Source organism: Montipora capricornis, chromosome 10, assembly GCF_036669925.1.
Source record: "Montipora capricornis isolate CH-2021 chromosome 10, ASM3666992v2, whole genome shotgun sequence".
NCBI classification, from domain to species: domain Eukaryota; kingdom Metazoa; phylum Cnidaria; class Anthozoa; order Scleractinia; family Acroporidae; genus Montipora; species Montipora capricornis.
In genome coordinates, this window is record NC_090892.1 from 29763504 (window position 1) to 29783503 (window position 20000).

General features: G+C 38.9%; 1 pseudogene; it reads right to left on the reverse strand.

Annotated features, from left to right (window-relative positions):
* Window positions 1–10609: 10609 nt before the first annotated feature.
* LOC138020620 (uncharacterized) lies at window positions 10610–15075 on the reverse strand (annotated as a pseudogene).
* Between the last annotated feature and the right edge of the window lie 4925 nt (window positions 15076–20000).

The following is a 20000-nucleotide window of genomic DNA, read 5'->3' on the forward strand; positions in this document are numbered from 1 at the left end:
GGCTTGTGCACCTGCTGAACAGTGGTTGCTCCCTTGGTGGGACATAGACAGTAAGCCTTGGGGCTGTGGTTCACTCCTCCAGCTTCCAGGAATTACCCTGTTTTTTTCTCGATCTTGTGTGTCTATGAATCCAGGTGGCACATATATTGAGTTACCTTCAAGTTTGGTTCTTAAGAAATTATGTAAAGTGACACATGCCAACACTACCATTTCTACTTTCTCTGGGACTAAATTCATAGGTAGCATAAATACTCTGAATCGATCAGCAAAAATTCCGAACACATTCTCTGACATCCTTCTGGCTTGTTAAAATACTTTTAATCTAGCGGTTTGTTACCAACAAAACTATTTGTTATTTTTTGTCAAAGTTAAAATTGTTTCAATGCTGTTTGTTATGTGCTTACTGTACATAGTTACTTCTGGGTAAACTACCGGTAGTCTGGATGTGGATATTTGTTATTCAGCTATTTATTTTGGGCAAGTTATTTATCACAGTTATCACCTTTAAAAATTCATCTGAAAGAACCTTGTAAATGGCAGCACATGTTTCAATCCTGTATTGGTATTGTAAACTAGTGAATGATGCCCCAAAATGCAAACAACACCATTGATTAATGTAACTGAAGTTGAGTTATAACATTGACATAAGGAAGGTGCTTATTAAAGAGAGCCTTAAAGTCTGCTCTTTTCTGTCAAAGTATGCAGGAGTTGAAGGGAGTATGAAAGAAATGAAAGGAGTGTGAATTTATTTATTATATTCAATATTTTTATTTTTTTATGAAGTTATTCAGCCTTTCTACTGGTCAACCTGATTAGCAGAAGATATTGTTCAGGAAAAAAATATACTGAACTGAAAAGGCATTCACTAAATAACATATGGAGATTGACATACCTGGTATACCTATTTTTAAAATGCAGCTTGCTGATTAAAAATGCCATTGAATCAAAACCTAGGACAGGGTAAACTCAACTGTCTAGAGTGAGATCCATTACTCACCCCTCCACTGTGCTACCCACCCCTTTCCATGACCATGGACCCCCGTCACGCAATGCGACACCCGAGACGGACGATTCAGAGTGTGGTGTTGTGGGACAGGGGGGTCCATAACTGGACTATCCCTTTAAGTTGATCAAAAACAATAACAAAACTGTGGTGATAAACATATTATAATACATTTTAACTGGATGTTTCGTATGATACAAAGGTCAAGTTAAAGTGCATTATAATATGTTTATCACCGCAGTTTGTTTATTGTGTTCGATCACGTTACAATTGCCAAAAACAGAAGTATTTATTATGATACGTTTAATAAGTGTTCGATATCTTGCCACTGGTAGGGTTGTTTTGCTAAATATTTAAGGGTAATGCAAGCCTTTCTCCGCGTGGTATTGTGTTTCTCATGTTAGTCTCCTGGCGCGTAATAACAGGTCCTACTAACTGAAGGAGCTGCTCAAAGGACATAACATCCATGTGGAGGAAATTCCTGTAACTTGAAACATCCAGGTTTGTGAGCTCTGCCAAGAGAGTGCAGTATGCCCCCAAAACAGTTTCTGTTTTTTAGCCATTCTCGAGTTTACGTTTTCCGATTTTTTCGCCTTTTTTTCGACGTTTCATAATTACAGCGACAACGCTTGCAGTGCAAAGCGATAGTAACATTTCGTTGTCCACCATTTCAAAGTTCGCGCCAAAAAGCGCACATTTTGCACAACATAAGTTGAATGAGTATTCAACAAGTCAGCTTATCTTTGTTTTGTTTAATCAACGTGGTGTGCAATATCCTAAACCGTGAAACAAAGATGCGCTCGTCTCTCATATGCCCTTAAGCTCATATGCGCTATGTTTTCATGTTAGATGTTTTCTGTATTCTGATGTTTCAACCATTTTAGAAGCAATGAAGGTTGTAGACTATTTCAAAGAAATATCTGAAATGGACCCACCACATTACCCCTTTATCTTGCGTGTGTAATCGGTTTTGTCGCAATGTCAGAATTGTGTCAGTTCCCATTGCGTCACATGCCGACCGATTATATTCTCAATTTGTCACTGGTGATAGCTATGTGCCAGGGGCACCCTATACTCCACTATTGATACAGCTCGCGAGACTTGTTTTTAAAAACCGTTAGTTATCTTCAGAATAGTCCGGATTTATTTCATCAAGAGTTTGGTATCGCTACAAGCACACCTTTAATTGTCAAAGTAGCCTGCATAGCTGGCAGTATTGTTGGCGTGAGAAGCATAAGCCGCCCATTGAATGATTCCCCGCATGGCTTCACTGCTCGTTAATTTGCCTCTCAGGCCAACAATACTGCCAGCTACGCAGGCTACTGTCACAGGAGCAAACACGTTTATGTACCATCACCAAAAAGGATTTGTTGAGTACTATTCTCACTTTATACAAGCATTTCATTGATCACATTTTTGCCATGTGGTGTGGACCCAAGGGTGCACCCTGTTAGAATTCCTTAGGGCTCTTAGCAACAAAAATGATCGCATGAAGCTTACTTATTTTATCAGCGAGAGAAGCATTTATTTTCTGGACCTGTTTCTCTTTCGAGATGCGTCTTCGGATCACTCACTCACACACACACTCACTATCCATTAACGTCATGTTCCACTTGTGGGCGGGTGTGACGGCACATGGTTTTGCACACCATTCCTCCACGCATCCCTGTCGGCAGGTCTTCTTTTGATCACCTCTGCCCAAGTTTTCCGGGGTCTTCCTCTGCGTCTACGACCCACAACTTCATGGAACCTGATTGAGGAGATTGAGCTATTTGCCCTCTCGACATGCCCAAACCACCGAAGCTGCGATTGGCGAAGAGCTGCTTCTAGACTGACAATCCCCAGCTTACTGCATAAGGCCCTCAGACTGGTATTGTCGTCAGGTTTGATGCCACACATCCACCTCAGCATTGCTCTCTCATTCCTCTCCAACCTTGCCAGGTCCGGATGTGCTGCAATTTTCCACTTTTCAGAAGTCGTTTCACATTTTGTTAAAGGCGAATTAATGAGGTATGCTACAAATGGTTCTTCCTACTAATCTTTCTCTGAGACTAGGGATAAATTCTGGAAGCAGCTACATGTACAGGGGTATCAATTTAGAATTTTGCTGCCCCTGTTTCGCGAAATCAAATACAGCATCAGAAGAAAGTGGCTTTTACGTAAAGGTGATACCGCTAATATCAAGTTTAAGTCACAGTGGGTTTTGTCTAATTGCAGTCACTTGTGTGTTAAAAATGTAATCAAAAGGGTTATGCCAGAATTAGATTGCACTGTATGTTGCAAGATAGAGGAACATTAGCTAATCTTTGTAAGTAAGTTTTTTGGGGCCACGGTTTTAGCTAATATATTCACAGCTGTGTCTGTTCCCTTTCAAAAACCTGGTCAAATCTTTAATGTATTATTGTAAAACTCTCTGAAGAAGTCTACGTTACAGATACAATTTGCAGAGGGCTGCTCACTAGTTTAGTCTTTTTAATATATTTTCTTAGTTTACTCCCTGTATCATCTCAATTGAATTCCTTCTTAAGGACCCTCGGCACTCGACAAAGAACCCTTGATCCTCGAAATGGTACCTTTGACTCTCGACCCTGGACAAAAAGGCAGACTTGGCAGAGAACCCCTCAAAGAAGTGATGTCTTTTAAAAAAAGACAAAAAGATTTTGTGCACATTTTCTCTAAAAAATATCTTTGTTGGAAACATCTGTAGTTTTAATAACATTGCACAAAAGAAATTACATCTGGCGACCAGGGGGATTGGACACTACATGTCAGCAAGGCAAAGACCTCCCTCAATCGAGCGATGTCTTTCAAAAACAAAAAAAAGTGCATGTATGGAAAATGCAGAACACTTATTGTTGAATCCACTTCCCAAACAAATCAGTGTCTCCGACTAGTCATGAGCGATACTCTTTCAAAGTCTGAAAACAGAGATCAGATGAGACCATCCGGCATTGGATTTTTTCCACACAGGAAATCTTGGATTCGTTGTCACTCAATACCTGACACAAATTTTTTGCTTGTAGTGCCCAGTGATATATGTTGCAAGCCCATATATACTGGAAATGATGGAACGAGATCCATGAGTATTGCAATCATAAGCAACTAGTGAGGGGGGGGGTGGGGGGGAGGGGGGGCTAATCATCCCTTATCCCTATAATTCCAGGAGCAGGTATCCCTTATCCATAAAATTACGGAGGCTGTTATCATTAAAATCACTTTTCAAAGCTATCTCGGTTATCCCTTATTCCTAAAACCCTAACACTGACTCACTTGTGGAACATATCACTCACTTGAAGTAATTTACCTATTGAAGTCTATCAGGTGCAGGTAAAGAGACAACGGAATAATCTGAAGGATGTTTAACACTGGTAATAACCACTGAACCAATGATAGGAAATTCTGAAAAAAGTCAAATTTCTGATAAATGCACGATGAAAGTCTGTTTAGGAGTCTGTAATTTTGGTAATCCTTTTAACACAAACACTAATTCAGATGATAAAAACTGGGAGATTATCTAAACAGTGCGCAGTCAAACACCAAACAATAACTGCATGGACAAGGATTGTTGCCTCATCAGTTATTTAATGGTCACAGAGGCAGCCCAACATTTAACATAACCATGGTAGCAAAATATTTTCTTGGTCATTCATCATGTACCTCATCCTTTGGCAGCAATAGCATAATTTTGCTATCCATCAGACCAAGCTTTTTCCGGTGTCAGTCCCCCTAAGATTTGGTACCACTGATTACAAACTTCTCAGAATGCATTAGCTGGCTGCCCTTTCCTCGTGTTTAAAGGTTTCAATGCTACATTTTTTTTAACACCTTCAGCTGCACACAAGGTTGGATGACTATTCAGCCTATTTGAGGTTAAGCGGATACTTCTGATGCAGGTGTTGCTTAGTTCTTAGGTGAAAACTGACTTTAGTAACAATAGTTAGGGAATAGTTTATCGTTACCTGCAATGTCTAGTACAGTGGAGCCGGGAGAATCAAAGAGCCACGCCACTAGTTTTCAGTAAAATGCCTCTGCAACGGAATGGATGAGGAGAGAAATTGACTTTGTGATATGTTACCAAATGCTTCAAGAAGTAAGCAGAGAACTTTGCTAATAACACTTACCAAACTTTCAACGAAAGTGGAGCAGTGTTAATGCGGCATGCAGAACCATGTGAAAGGGCAACAATATGTTACCACTCGTAATGACAGATAAACAAAGCATACAGCAAAATAACAACACAGTGAGTAGTATTATGTTTAAAAAGTTAACTGGCATTCACAAAAGACCACTAAGACGCCACGTGCATAACCTGTGTTACCGGAAATATGTCTGCCACACAGGCTACCACGTGCAACAACCATCATTTCAGTGGCAAGACCACTCCTACTTCAGTAATGCTACTTTTCAGTTGACAATAAACCATAAGGTAGGGAAGGAGTATTCAGGGAAATTTTCCAAGCAAGGAAAGGAATTTAATGGTGCTTAGCCAACCAGTAAAATTAAATCCCACACAACCAGCAAGCAAAAGGGTTGATGTGAAGGAGTGCCAGCCAGTGGAAAAAAGGGAGAAGAGCGGTCCGCTGGGTACTCCTGCTGGAAGCTAATTTGCTGACACTTTTCAAGATCCGCTTCTAAAGTTTCGACTGCTGCATGGGCAACAGCCATGTGTTCCCAATTGCTAGATAATGTTCCTTTTTTGTTTACCGAACTTGTTCACGTCATCTTCTCTTTTTTGTCGCGAGTTAATTTGCAGCCATCTCCCTCAATCATTCCTGTCCTCTGCAATGTCCAAGAGACCTCAATAATGCCAGCCAAAGTGGTCTTATTGTAGTGCGACGTTTTGGAGGATTTTGCAAGCTGTTCTGCTTTATCGTTCCAGACACAGCGCCTCTTCTTTTCCAGTTGCAACTGAGGCTTTCTAATTTCTTGTTTGGTATATACTTTCATGTTTTCATTTTTGTGTTCAAATACTTCTCGCCGCGATGAAACTCTTTAAAGTTGCACTTGGACCTGGGGTAGATAGAGGAATGGCTTTATCCAAGTCAAATATGAATAAAGGAAAGCTCTAATATAAATTGTTGTGGACTCTATTCTCTTTTTTTTCGGAATGGATGAGGAGAGAAATTGACTTTGTGATATGTTACCAAATGCTTCAAGAAGTAAGCAGAGAACTTTGCTAATAACACTTACCAAACTTTCAACGAAAGTGGAGCAGTGTTAATGCGGCATGCAGAACCATGTGAAAGGGCAACAATATGTTACCACTCGTAATGACAGATAAACAAAGCATACAGCAAAATAACAACACAGTGAGTAGTATTATGTTTAAAAAGTTAACTGGCATTCACAAAAGACCACTAAGACGCCACGTGCATAACCTGTGTTACCGGAAATATGTCTGCCACACAGGCTACCACGTGCAACAACCATCATTTCAGTGGCAAGACCACTCCTACTTCAGTAATGCTACTTTTCAGTTGACAATAAACCATAAGGTAGGGAAGGAGTATTCAGGGAAATTTTCCAAGCAAGGAAAGGAATTTAATGGTGCTTAGCCAACCAGTAAAATTAAATCCCACACAACCAGCAAGCAAAAGGGTTGATGTGAAGGAGTGCCAGCCAGTGGAAAAAAGGGAGAAGAGCGGTCCGCTGGGTACTCCTGCTGGAAGCTAATTTGCTGACACTTTTCAAGATCCGCTTCTAAAGTTTCGACTGCTGCATGGGCAACAGCCATGTGTTCCCAATTGCTAGATAATGTTCCTTTTTTGTTTACCGAACTTGTTCACGTCATCTTCTCTTTTTTGTCGCGAGTTAATTTGCAGCCATCTCCCTCAATCATTCCTGTCCTCTGCAATGTCCAAGAGACCTCAATAATGCCAGCCAAAGTGGTCTTATTGTAGTGCAACGTTTTGGAGGATTTTGCAAGCTGTTCTGCTTTATCGTTCCAGACACAGCGCCTCTTCTTTTCCAGTTGCAACTGAGGCTTTCTAATTTCTTGTTTGGTATATACTTTCATGTTTTCATTTTTGTGTTCAAATACTTCTCGCCGCGATGAAACTCTTTAAAGTTGCACTTGGACCTGGGGTAGATAGAGGAATGGCTTTATCCAAGTCAAATATGAATAAAGGAAAGCTCTAATATAAATTGTTGTGGACTCTATTCTCTTTTTTTTCATTCTCAAATTTTTGAAATTTTTATCTATCTAAACCCAAAACTATTTTTATGGTCCTTAAATGTGCTTAAATGTGTGTAACAGAGAGTGATGAGGGAACGTAGCAAAGATGCTTGTCAGATCATAATTATTTCTCCAATTAAACTGTTACTGCAGTATGTTTCAATATTATCATTAACAGTGAATAATACTCATTATAAACCACTGCCAGCAAGACCTCTCAAATAACCCTAATCTCTCAGATAATTTCAACAACTTCGAGACTTTCACAAATTCGTGTCTCCCCCAAAAAATAGCGTCTCCTAAATGATTTCTGGGACATAAAATTCCTGGCCAATCCCAGTTAGGCACATAAATCTCCAGAAGCAACACACATGCAACATGCAAAGTACTTGTGGGCAATATGGAGGATGCAATTCAAAAAAGGTATGAGATTTTCGGTATCAAAAAGTTAAGTAGCCACCAGGACGATCAAGTGTGTTACGGCCAAGAAGAAATGTAATGTTTTCACCAATTTACCGACATGATTTGGAAAGTCCTTAATCTATGTACAGACTTACTGATTAGAGTATAACGTTTCTACCCCATATGAACCATGTGAGCATTAGCCCTACTGATGGAAATGGGCCCACACAAGGACTGAGAAGAACTCTGACCAGAGTGGAAAAGAAAAGGTAATCCCTCCTTAATTTAAGTAGCCTTGCTTGTAGTGTTTTTGTGTGTGCAGTGCTCCTCTGAGAAAAATATTGTAATTGTGATTTACCCTTGGCCAATTCTTTTCGAATTGGTTTAGTGGAATACTCTACAGTAAGATGTCCTTTGGTCTCCTTTTCTCTAATTCTGGAAGAGAGGATGCCTTCAAGTTAGCCCCTTGAGTTTCCACTTTAGGAAAGAGTGTTGATGTGAACCTTCATACATTAAGCTCCCACTGAAACTTCTAAAGGCTTCTGTAACAACGTTTTGTGGTCTCGATGATGCAAAAACCAGTGCTAGGATTGTTGAAGGGGTAAGAATCCCAATGCAATCAGGCTTATGCATATTCAGGGCCTATTAAATATGAGTATTCTGATTGAAAACTGTAAAGATACTATAGTGCAGTATGGCGTGTAATCCTGTAGAAATTTCGTGCGGAAATTGATTTTTTTGCTGTTTTGCACTAATTTTGGGCCGAATAATAAGAATCTGATTGGGTTCAAATTTACCGTCCTTGACTTCCCATGTTTCTTGCTACTTAAGCATTAAATTTACACTAACTAGACCCTCTGTGAGGGTACACTGGGTTGCCTGTGGTACGTGCACCGTTCCAAACAATTTTTTTCAAGGTTAAAAAGTCATACCAGAAGAGGCCCTTTGGCTCACACGTCCTCACACGTTCGTACAACGAAACAGATCTGTCCTTGCATAATATGTAGCTCTAACAGTGCACGACATTGTTTTGCTATTGTCTATCATTGTAGTGCCATGGTAGAAGTCTTGGGTAAATAGTCTGAGAAGACATGTGGTTACTAGCAAAGTACTGAACCCAGAAAGATTGAGGAAAATAAATGGGAAGTGAGAAACATTGGCTTCTGGGCTGACATGTTGACATGTCTTTTCACCACAAGTTTAAGCGTGCCCGCTGAGCATCTGACAACTTTGTAATGCTGAAGTTCACTGAAGTCAAGTCCTGTTTGGCGGGGTTAGTGTTTGGATGGGAGACCAAAACAATATACTCCTCGTAAAACAGAAGCATCGGACCGAAAATACTATTAACGCTAACAAATGTGAAGTCAGCAAGGTACAGATCTTGTTAGCTTGCTTTATGCAAAAACAAATATTGATGCAAAAGTAAATAACTATTGATACAGAGTTTTTAGAAAGAGCAGAAGGAAGTCTCCAGGACGGTCGATCGAGAATAACATATTTACGACATGAAAACAACATTAATTTTGAACCGTGAATATAGAATATAAACAGTTACGATCAGCGACAAACATTTTGGGAGATTTTTGCTACGTTCAAATAAATCGCCAAATCGAAAGTGACATGGCCGGAATTCAGCGGGCGCCATGATTAAGTTAAGGTGGCATGTTTACTCGCCAAACAGTGAAGCTTCTGTGTCAAATGATGTAAGTTTCTTTTTCTGTCAAGTGTTATAAAGTTTGACAATGAAATGAGCGAAGTCAAAACAAAGATCACAATCGCACAACTCTTGTTTATGCAAAGTCAAAATTTACTCTCCAAGACGCGTTCGACGTTATTTATCACCAGGTAGTTTCATCATTTTGGAAATGGCAGCTACTTTATTATTCATCTGCGTCACAATTTTTCACTGATTTTGGGGCTAATTTTGTTGAAACTCAAGCAAGCTTCCAACAGGCCTGTGAACCCTTCCTGCTTACAGAGCAATACTAAAAAACTTCAAAACATTTCAACCTTAAGCTCGGAAATTCAATACACAACATGATATTATAATTCACAAAGGCAGAAAATACCACAGAATCCTTTTCCAGCGAAAAATTTATTGAAACAAACAACATATTTGCTCTTAGAGGCGAGAACCTCTTCCTATTTTATTGCGTGCGTGAAGACAAGAAACTCAATCGTGTCAAATTACCATGTACTTCAGGTAAATACAGCTCACTTTGATTTCGGCTTGACGGGCGATAGATTGTTGTCGAAGTACATTACTCGTCGCTTTTAAGATTCCATCGCCTGTATCTCCAATTGACTTGCCATTATTGAGCTTCATAAGGGTATATTTTGTTCAAAGATCCACTAAAACGCCATTCGCGTTACATGACTTTCGACGCCATTGCCGGTTAAGTTAATCGTTCTACTGTGTCCACCAGAGAAATCTACGCATTTCCCACTACCCTCTCGAGCCTAAGAAAATAAGCGCAGATGGCTTTATGCACAAAGCCACCACTTAGCAGGGAGTGAAGGGCAAGACTTTTACAGACACGGAAAAAAATAAAAAAACGACAAAATCAACGCAGACCTCGACTGGTTTGCCTTGGGCAACCCAGTAATTAAATGAAAAAAAAAAACGGTTTTGCAACTGTTTGCTCTAACCCAAGATACATTGACCAAACTTGACATGTGTCTTGATGTTGATGGCGTACATCATATGACTTAAATTGGTTACCTTGGGAACCAGCAATGACGTCAGGATTAATTACCTGCAATTTCGGTGGCGGCCATCCTTGGATTTTCGAAGTCTCATTTTCCTAAAGCAAAACAGTGCATTCTTGATAAACTTTAGCTAACAAATGATTGATGTCCAGTTAAGTGCAGTTATTTTCCTTTTTTTGTTAAAGGCATGTACTCTTTCAGTTTTGTCATACAAAAATATCATTGATATTCGTCACAATACCAACAAACGTCCCTCCCCATGCAGCGAATTGGTGCAATCCAATCAGACCTTGACACTTGTGTATTCCAATCAGTTGGACTCACTGAATAACTTCAATCTCTCTGTAGTTTGCGCCCTTGCCTGTCAAAAACTTCAGATTCAGGTTTCCATGTTGTCTCCAGGAAGCCAAGTCGACCAGCAGAACTGGTACGTCAGTGCCAGTCAGGGATACACAAATCTCTTGCTCATCTACAATCCTGGACAAAAAGGTTGGGACAGCGACCAAGGTCTCCCCTTCCCCCACTTACAATGGTGATAATCAAGTGATTTTTTTCTCTTTTTGTTGGAAAAAGACGTGATATTTTCCAATATTCATTAGGGGGGATGGGGGTTTACGTGAGCCAACTCAAGTGTCATAACTACTTTTGGCCAGGATTGTCTGAAAGATTTATTTGAGGAATTTGTGAACGAAGATGTGATGCCAATGATAGAGATAAGGGTGAAGGTCATAGTATTTGATATTAGATTTCAGGTTAATTATGCACTCTTTTTTCTGGAAATTAAAAACAACTGTTCTTTGTTAATATAGAATGAGACTTGATGATAAAGTAAAGATTTCAAATACATCGTAACCGGTGGCTAAATTAAACCAACATTTGCTTCAAACAAAATGGTCTTTAAGGGAAGAATCACCTGTGATGCTAGAGCTCGTATCTATTACTTAAATCATGTTCCAGGAGTTTCAGTGTGTAAAGTCACAGATCTTTGTTGCGTTTCACGTCATAGCGAATCGTGGTGTTAACAAGTGTACCCTAAGGTAGGCATGAAGAAAAGGCGTCCAAGAAGCTTACAGAGAGACATAACCAGGATCATTGTAACGTGAAGGAAGGAGGAGGGGAACTTTTCCGCTGCACGCAACATGGAACAAGCAAGAATTCACAATGCTGAAGTTTCGGTAAGGACATTCACCAGATTATAAAATAGTAAAAGGTAAAAACTGTTAAAATGTTTGACTGATCATCTTCAGAGTGATTAAATTGTTTAAACCAATTGTTTTATATTTGTGGTTACGTTACACCAGTTCCCATGGGGTATAGGGTAAGGTGAAATGACTGGACTTGTTTATTTAGGACTGGTTTGAAGCGTGCGATGTAAAATGCCTCTTTCATTTTTCTCTTTGTCCATGAATGAGCCGAAGTCAAAATGTCCCATGTGAATTTGTGTTCGGGGTGTTTCTTTAGGTGTTTGGCCGGTTCCGATTGTTTGTTTATATACCCCATGGGAACTGGTATTACGTAACCACAAATATAAAACAGTTGGTTTATGCAATTTAATCACTCTGAAGATGATCGCAAGATTGAAAACGTTTAGTCAAACATTTTAACAGTTTTTACCTTTTACTTTTTTATAATTTTACCGGCGAAATGCATATATATTCACCAGATTATTAAATGAAAAAGGCTCTTACTATTTACAAGCACAAATGAGATGATCTGAAAACAAGGTTATCTATTGCTAAATGGTACAAGAAATATTTGCCTGAGAATTTTTGGACTGAGCATTTATCGTTCTTTTTGGACGGATCTGGATGTGCCCACAAATACAATCCTGGTGCATACTTTTCCAGTTTCATTGACAGAAACTTTAATTCTATGTTTCAGACAGCAGACAAAGGAAATAGTCACATTTGGGTACAAGGCGATGACCCATCACAAAACTCAGCGCTTGCAAAAAGTGCAATGTCGCGGGATGATTCAACTCCTATAGAAAATCTGTTTCACATTGCCTCCAACAAACTTTAAGAGCTAGCTGTATCACAGAACATAACAAAAGAGTCTTTTGAGCAATTCAAACAAAGTGTGGTGAACACAATGTACTCAATACGGATTGAAACTATCAACAATTTAATCACATCAATGAATGCACAGTTAAATGATGTAATAAGAATTAAAGGAAATGGTCCTAGATATTGACTTGCACTGTATGTTTTCACAGCGAGACTACCAGCCATGCATTTATATGTAATTGAGGTAAATTGATTTAATTTCTTGCAAGCAGTCAATACTTTATCATTTTTACCAATGTATTTCAGATAAGAGGGTAAGATACCCACTGCAAAGAACTGACTCTTAAGTGCTATTAGCACCATAAAGAATACTTGTACTGCAGTTAAAATGCAAAATAAATTAATGAACTAAACCCACTGAAATGTTTACAGGAATCAGGTTTTTTTATTACATGCAACACAACAACTTCTGGTTGACACATACTTTATAATTTAGAACATGCACAACTAACCACGACAGTTAACCACTTAAAAGTCCCATTTTGCATCTCAAAATTCGGTCTTCCCTATTGGCACAAAAATTTCTTACTTCAGATACCATTTTAAATGCATGATAAAAGCAATTTCAAGTGGCGAAATACTTTAAACCTTACAATATGGTTTACCGTCTATTAGAGACAATAGATTAACTATTAACTACCCTTATGTTTCAATTGAATGGTTAACCAAATGAACCTCCTCATAAATTCCTGTTTTACTACTTCTTGACCCTAATCAATGTTCAATTTCATATATTTATCTATTACAATTTAATGGCAAGAAAACAAAAAATCTATGTACACACAAACAAAGCCATAAGGATAATCTGTAAAAGAGTGGAACACACCATGTGAGACAGATTACCTGTAGCTAATCTAAATAAATAGATAAATATACAAAAATTTGACATAAAAAAGATAGCGTCTTTTTTCCAATGAAAGCAACTTAAGACATTTTAGGTGCTCGTCCTAGGTAAAAATCCTTTTTCTGAGAATAAATTGTTCCCCTCCGATGTATTCGCTCAAGCTTATCAACGGTTTGTGTGGTTTATGGCGACCACACAACTTATCCATATTCCGCTTGCGATCTCACCAACGTGCAATACAGTACCTTCATGGTTTCGGCATCCTTCTACACATTCTTTTAAGTAGACCTAAAATTCTATTAACTTTATTTGTAATAGCATCAACTTGAGAGTTCCAAGAAAGATCCAAGCGTTCCATAGTTTATGGTAAGTCCTCAAAATAGAAAACAGTCATAAATGAATTGTCCCGAAGCGATTTGGAGCCAATTTTTTGTACAAAAGTGGTTAATCAGGGCAGCTAAACGTCACAGATAACCAGTGAGTCCGATTAAGGGGAGAATGCATCTCGCTTTAAACACGTTTTGGCACTAGAAGGAAAAGGAAGGAAAACATGCCAATATGGTTCTGCTTAGTTAGCAGCAACACTTCCTTCATGTCCACAGATGAACTCTGTGAAGCAGCGAGGGCATGGCAAAATATCTACTTGCTCGGTAAATGGAATTTGCACATGGAAACTGACAACCTTTCATCGAACTTGCATCATCTCAGTCTCATGTGAATCAGCTACCCCTCTACCAACATAGACAAGTTCATCCTTACCAGTGCAAAAAATAGAAATGTCCCTTTTGAACACAATGTCCTCTGCATAGTGAGATCTAGGGGCGGGCAAGTGAACTGTTTGTCCCTCCATAAGCAATAAGAGGTCGTGATATTATATTCTCCAACCAGCATAAGTCATTGAGAGAGATGACTTCACAATCTTAAGCTCCTACCCAGGCAAAATTTGTTCTTGCATTGAAGGATTAGTGAATAAAGGATGAACGTTTTCCCACAATTTGCACGCCCTTTATGCAAGATGTTGTGATATATTCCACGATCTTTGACGGGAAGATTTCTGATGGCTTCTTTGAAATCAGCCTCTGGGATAGAATTTCTGTGAAGGATATCTTTGGCGATGGTAAGCCACTTCTTGTTACAAGGGGATACACATTCTTGTAGAAATTCGTGAAGCATTTCAATTCGTGTCTTCGGGTTTCTCTCTAATTTAGCTGGAGCCTCTTCCATTTCCCATCCGACCCTTAGAGCCTCTTCTACTGCTTTGTAGCCTTGGTTGGTGATAAACTCGGCGAAATCAGTTTTGCCTTCTTTTGTTAGCAAGTGACAGCAATTTTACCCTACTCTTAATTCCTTTTTGCACTGCCTCTTGGGAAACTTCATAAATCAATAGCCGGGGCTGCCATCCTCGTTTTATCTTTTTCCAGCATTTTCACTTCCTCCCATTTCTGCGATGCGTGCTTGGCTAGCCTCTTCTTTTTGTGGCGCATTTTTTAGGGCAGGGTGACATTCTGATTCCAGGTACGCTTTGTCATTTTTTGTCGTATACTAATTTTTGTCCGCATTATTTTGCGCCATCATGTCGCTTCTTTGTGGGTGTATTCCTTGCGACATCTAATTTTGTTATTGTAAACCATGACCAGCTTGATGGCTGTGTTGCTGGATGGAGAAGTGCACTAATAATCTATTGGTGAACAAAGTGACCAGCATGCTTTTGGACTTGAACGATGATGGAAGATCCTTGATGGACATGTTGATGGAGCCTCATTTCCAAATGTATCTGGAAGTCGACAGGTGCTATGGATCTTTTTTGGTATGTGTTGTTCTTCAAGGAGTTTTCCAAGTAGCGATCAAACACTACTCGGCCTTCACTTACAGCCATGTTCCTAGGTCTCCCGCCACATCGTCGCTAAACTTCCAATATGGCTACAAAAGAGAAGATAAGGGAGCTCCCAAGAAAGGAAATCGCACCACTAAAGCTGGAAATTGGACAAATAAGTAGAAGTCTTCATGATTTGAAGACAACAGTCTCATTTTTATCGAAGTAATATGATGACTTTCTAGGCCAGTACAATTGTGTTGCCGAGAAGCTCTCTTACCAAAGTAGCGTCATAGAGGGCCTCAAGAATGACATCCATGAATCCAGGAAAACTGTAAATGAAGCTGTCAAGCAAGCAGAAGAACTAGCTCAGTACATATGCAGTGACTGCCTTGAAATCGCTGGAATAGCTCTGAACAAGGAACTCTCCTGTGAAGGTATTGTGCGATCAGTTGGAAATGCCATTGGCGTGGCAGTAAACAACACGGATATTTCAGTTAGGCACTGTATTCCCAGTTTCAATACTGTGGCACCACCGAAAGTAATTGTCAAGTTTACAAGAAGGGAAGTTCGTGATCGTTTTCACTCTAACACAGTATTGCTAACAAATGAACCCATGCGCCAGTTACTTTGAGAAACTTGTCATTACCAACATCATGAAATGGCAACTCTACATGAGGATTAAAGAGGTAGTTCTTATTTGCTATGTTGACAACTTATACTCAGCTTGTTGGAAATAGCTGGTTGGCGTCACCATTGACAGAATTCAGTAAGATCCTCCTTTGTATTGAAGCCATAGATCCTACTATTTTCAGCTTCACGAAGGAAAATTCGACCATTATGCATCCATATGAACTTCCACTTCCTTGACCTTTTTATCTTGTTGATTTCCCCAAAGATCTTCTTAAAATTCTGCGTGAGTGATTCAGATATGTACAGGGATGTTCTTGATCTGTTTCCCCGCTGTTATTGTGGATAGATCCTAAAGACCTTTTTCAGGATGTTATAGAAAGCCCAGAGAAAACACTTGAAAATAAAATACACCATGTGGAAACTACCTTGAGTCAAAATACCACACTATAAAACAAACTGGAGTATTTGTCGACAAGGCAGCTCACAAAAAAGGGTTTTCTTCACTGTAATATGCGCAGCCTGTCTAACAATTTAATGTTTTTAAATGATATTTTAGTTATGTTTAAAAAAGCACCAGATATTATTGCCATCTGAAAAGTTGTTGAATGACAATTCCCTGTAAAATATTAGCATACCTGCATACTCATTTGTGAATACTAATTCAAAAACTTCGGCAGGTGGTGTTGGTCTTTATTTAGCAGACGAATTGAACTTCATTAGAAGGCACGACCTCGAACTTCCTGCCTAAGGTGTTGAGACCACGAGTAAAAAAGGGCAAAATGTTATTATTGGATGTGTATATTGACACCCGCATAGCAAACTTGGAAGTTTTCACGAGGTTATGAAGGAGTGTTTGCAAGGTTTAAACAAGAGTAGTAATCAGGTTAATGTATTAGGTGATCCCAACATAAACATGTTGCAGTATTAAATTGATAATAGAACCGCAGATTACCAAGACATGCTTCTCCACTCAGGCCTTATGCCCATTATTACTAAGGCTACTTGCATAACCCACCATATATATACAACCGTTCACCAAAAGGTATTAAAATCTGGTATTTGCTTAGCCAGTATTTCCGATCACCTTCTGGTGTTTGGCACGATTGCTCACAAATTTTCAACAAAAAACGAATCTCACTTCCATAGAGATGTTTCTAGTTTCAACAAAGATTTCTTCTTACAAAGAATTTCAGAAATTGATTTTGCAAGTCTCATAGGAGATGACGTCAATGAAAGTATGAATGCATTTGCCGAAACCCTTCAGTAAATTACTGGTAAACATGCTCCAGTTCGAAAGCTTTCGAATAAAATGCGAAAACAATTCAGAAAGCCTTGGATAACTACTCTTAAATCAATTAAGAAACGACAAAAGCTTTTTGTGACTCATTTTTACTCATGGAGAATCAGTATGCAAATTTGTCACTCCTGCATAAGTGGAAGTTTGACGTAATTAGCCAATCAGGATGGATAGCAAGCGAATCACAACATAGCTTGGAAAGTGTAACTTCCTTTTCGCCAGGTTGTGTGCCGCATTGCTGTTTGTTGCTTTTGCACTAAATGTTTGAGCAATTTCCGCTGCATTTTAATAGAAGCAAGAGACTGAAGAAGTGAGGAAATGGCGTTCTTCGAAGGTGAAGGTAAAGATTCTGAACAAGCACACATTCGTGCAATTAATTGTGCACTGCCTTTCGCTCACCAACATGCAGACTTAAATGTCGAAATCAAATCGACCAACACATGGTGAGGAGACAGTCTCTGTCAATCCCCTAAGCTCATGGGGGATTAATAAATTCCATTCGGAAGATGACATCAAAGCTACCATGAAGTTAAGCAAGCCATGAGTCATCAAAGCCATGTGAATCCAACTTGAACAACATGACTGACATGACAAACAGTGAGAAAACCTAGCAACCCATTCTTCCAAACACTAGTACTTGTGTGGTGGACCAGAATGACAAACTGTCGAAAGACTTGGTCATTGATTATGTAAGGAAAACTGATGAGGAATCCGTACCGATCTCCAGAGAGATGCTCTGGCTCTACCTCTATCTCCGATAGAGCAAATAAAAACATACTCCCCAGGACAGAGAACCATCCAGAATTCCTTATAAGAAAACGTCGTGCTTGTTTGCTAAAGACAAGGTAATTAGAAAGTGTATGGTGCATTATCTAAAGAAGAACGTACCGAGCTCGTCTGAATTGAGAAAGTATTTATCGCTGGCTTTTCGAAAATATATTGCAGTAAGAACATCTAGAGATAGACCACAACTCAGACAACAAAGGCATTTGACTCTGTGAATCATGACATTCTGCTGTCTAAACTTTACCACTATGGAGTACATGGAACTCTTCATGACTGGTTTAAAAACTACTTATACAATCGTACCCAATTTGTTTAACTCAACTCTACTCTACCCGACTCGACTAGAGTCGTCTCTACTCGACTCAACTTGACTCTACGTGACTCCACTCTACTGGACTCAACTCGACTCGACTCTCTCTTCCCGACCCGATCTGACTCGACTCGACTCGACTCGACTCGCCTCAACTAGACTTGATGCAACTGTACTCTACTCTACTCTTCTCTACTCTACTGGACTCGAACAAATCACAAAAATTACCTCTAAGTATAAAACAGATCGTGGTCTTCTGGGCTAAACCGTGCAAAGTCTTGAAGAAAGGTTGGAAGACCTGGACAACCTTTCCCTTAACTTCTGGCTTACAAAAATCATCTGGGAAGTGGCTAATAAGACGGTTGGTCGCTATCTGCCACTGTTAGCTGCAGAGATTGATTACTGTAATCTTGGAAGGTAATAAACATTTTTTCAAGTACTGCATTTTTTATCAAATTGATTTCCGAACATGCGTGTTTGGACATCTAATCGCGCATTTTTGGATCTGTTCTTTACCGGTTATCAAGGGGCATCCATGTTACCCAAATGAGGCCACACAATTGGTTAATTACCTCATGCATTATTAATGTTTTCAGAAATGTATTTCTAAAATGTTACTCAGCATTTTTGTTGTTGTTTTGATGTCAGCCGATGAATGAGTGTCTGTAAACTAAACCTAGGAGGGTAGAGTAGAAACTAAACAAAGTTAACAAAGGAAAACAGTAGTATAACCAGAGTACAGCTGATATCTAAATTCAACAAGTTATGCAATGCGCCCGAGTTTTCCATGAAAGCCGGGAAAAGTCAACGAGGTTCAGCCGAAGCCGGTTACATATATACATGAGACCTTTACGTATAAACTATGAAATGTTAAAGCTAAAGGCTTGTGGGGTCGTGTACAGAATTAAAATGCAACTTTAAACCTTAAATATGCTAAGAAGAATAATAATCATCCCTATTAAAAGATCACTGATAAATAGAGACACTAGTTAAGAATAGATTAAATTATCTGACTGTTGTTGATTATCTGTGTATCTAAAAAAAAATGTAACAATTAACATTTTTCAAAAAACATTTTATGTCTGTGCATTCTAGTATCGATCAATTTGATCGTCCTATTGCGTTCCAGAGTACAATGGAGTTTAAAACATATTTCGAGACAGGATTTGTAGCTATCGGCCCATGCTTCAGTCTCTCGCCCGTAGAAAATGAAGTCGATTTGTCTTACTGTTATGGTAGAGACTCCAAAGCATTGCATTCCAAAAGGTAGCGTTTTATGTACTTCATGTTCAAAAAAGAAAGATATCTTATTTTCAAAAAGCAACACGTGCACGGTCGTTTTCCACATCGGCGATTATATTTCACCACATTTTCTTCGATTCTGATTGGTTTACTTTGATCACCCAACAACATGATTTACTGAAACCCAGTACACTTGAGGTTACTGTAGACCTTCAAAGGCCAAATTTTTCGAATTTTGTTTTGTTTGCTCCTGATATAGCCAAAACATCGATTTCAAGTTTGGTGAGAAAAATAAGTTAAAACCATTTAAAGATCGTCAGATATCAGGGAAAAACTATTTTACAAGAATAGTTAATAAATAAGCTTTCAAAAATTTAGGAGTCTAAAACTTGGGCTTTATTTTTGCGTGGATTTGCCTTCTTCAAGTGAATTAAGGAGGCTCACAATAATTTTTAGGTTTTCTAGCACTTTTACATTTGAGGGATTCAATAAAACAAAATAATATTTTTTCTTACAATTTCTTGGTAACAGTTACTAGCTCGATCATCAGTGAACCAAAACATAATCACATGACGTCATCACCTGTTACCATAGCAAGAGCATATGGTTGTAAATAAGAGCCATCATGGAGCTTCTAATGCTTATAGCGCAGAAATTAACTCGGTGACCCCTGTTTTTCTTAATTTTATCCAATTTTACATGAAAATGGGAGCAATTATA